This window comes from Aotus nancymaae, unplaced genomic scaffold (assembly GCF_030222135.1).
Source record: "Aotus nancymaae isolate 86718 unplaced genomic scaffold, 86718_ANA_hifiasm-v0.15.2.pri h1tg000014l, whole genome shotgun sequence".
Lineage (NCBI taxonomy): Eukaryota > Metazoa > Chordata > Mammalia > Primates > Aotidae > Aotus > Aotus nancymaae.
The window spans coordinates 55772423-55774473 of record NW_026988425.1 but is presented as its reverse complement, the minus strand read 5'-3'; the positions used below and the strand labels follow the sequence as shown (position 1 = coordinate 55774473).

Genomic DNA, 2051 nt, shown 5'->3' with positions numbered 1-2051 from the left:
GGTCAGCATGGCCAGGGCACAATGCCGGAGGAAGCAGGGGGAGGAGGCCAGCCCTGCGGAGGCCAGGGGACGGTGCTTGGCTTTTATTGTAAATGCTCTGAGAAGATTTTGGAGGAGTGTAAGTAGATTACTCTGATTGCTGCATTGGGAATAGACAATAGCAGGGAAGAAGTGGAAGCAGGGAGACCAAACAGAAGCCTGTTGCGGTAGCTAAGGCCTAAGATGACAACCACCAGACAGAGGTGGCTGCAGGGGTTAGGTTCAGGACCTATTCTGAAAGCAGAACTGGCAATAGTCACTAATAAATGGGATATGGAGGTAGAAGAAAGAGAAATCAAAGACGGCTTCTGTTTTTGTTACAGCTTGCTTGTTTGTTGGGGATCTGGCTGAAAACCCAATAGATTTTGGTGGCTGTTCTTGACCAAGAAGAGTGTGGAGCCACAGAGCCACAGCGAGTGTAGGACTTGACTGAAGGGCTACAGCCTGGTGGTGGCAAGACTGGGAGGGAAACTGAACAGCACTATGAGAAAGAACCCAGAAGCAAGGAGAGGAAGGAAAGGCCTCGGACCCCCTAAGGAGAAGGAGGTTGGGAGGACCTATGAGGGAAGACTTCACAGCTTTGTTCCCTAGATTACTTTTGTGATCATTATAGAGTAAAACTCACTTTGTGTCTGTATGCATTTACAGGTCTGTGAATTTTAGCCATCATATCACATGTATATAGAGACATATATATATCTCCATATACATATGACATGGAGGAGGACCTGGAGGGGCCCAAATGTGAGATTTTTCCATGGGCCCTGGGAAAAGATTGGTGTTTACAAGTGGAGAAGTTCCTGCAGCAGAGGGATAAGCTGTGGGCACGATGGGTTTCTGGGCTGTCGTGAGCCACCAGTGCTGTAAGGAGGTCGTGGCAAAGGAGCCATTCCACTGGGCTTGGACTCAGAACCAGCACCCCCACCATGGCGGGGTTCAGAGGATCTGTTCACAGGTCCCTGTCTGCCTTCCCTGGGGACCTGGCCTCTCGCCGCCCCACTGTTCCCCCTGCAGCTTGCCCCAGCACCGCAGCTGCCGCCCACTTAAGCCTGGGGCATTCAAGTGCTCTTCTCTGATCTCGGAGTGTCATCACTCTCCTCCCAAAATTCTCTCTCAGGGTCCAAAAACGCCTGAGGCGGGGACTTTCTCATTGTCTTGCCTCCCTAGATGCAACTGGAACCTGACACCTACTGCCTCCACATTTTCCCAAAGCCTCCACCACGCCCTGGGCACTGAAGCTCTGCAGAGTGAAGAATGGCACGCCTGCTGGCCCACTGACCCACACACCATCAGCCGTGTTCCCACTCCTGCCCCTTCCTCCCAGCCTGCAGCTTGTACCCACACCGGTCCTGGTCCCCTCTAATAAATTCATGTCCAAAAGACACCAAAAAAAAAAAATATATATATATATATATATAACCACTACCACAATCCAGATACAGAACAATTCCATTGCCCTGCAAAACTCCCTCATAGCATTTTTTTTTTTTAATACAGAATCTTGCTCTGTCACCCCACCCAGGCTGGAGTGCAGTGGCACCATCTCAGCTCACTGCAACCTCTACCTCCGAGGTTCAAGCAATTCTTCTGCCTCAGCCTCCTAAGTAGCTAGGACTACCTCCTGAGTCACTGGGACTACAGGCATATGCCACCACGCCTGGCTAGTTTTTGTGTTTTTAGTAGAAGTAGGATTTCTCCATGTTGGTCAGGCTGGTCTTGAACTCCTCACCTCGAGTGATCTGCCCACCTTGGTCTCCCAAAGTGCTGGGATTATAGGCATGAGCCACCACGCCCTGCCCATGGTATCCCTTTGATTTATTCTCTATTACTATGTTTTTGTGCCTTTTTGAGGCTGCCACAGAAATTGAATCATACAGTATACAATCTTTTGAGAATGGATTATTTCATGCATAGTACCTTTCAAATGCCTCTGAGATTCATTCAAGTTGTTGCTTTTCATTGTGAGTAAAGATTCCAATGTATGGAAGTAGCACAGTTTGTTTATCCATTAA

At 49.0% G+C, this 2051-nt stretch overlaps 1 pseudogene; it reads left to right on the top strand.

Moving 5' to 3' along the window:
- The first annotated feature begins 755 nt into the window (after positions 1–755).
- On the top strand, positions 756–1275 carry LOC135274790 (speedy protein C-like; annotated as a pseudogene).
- The last annotated feature ends 776 nt before the right edge of the window (positions 1276–2051 follow it).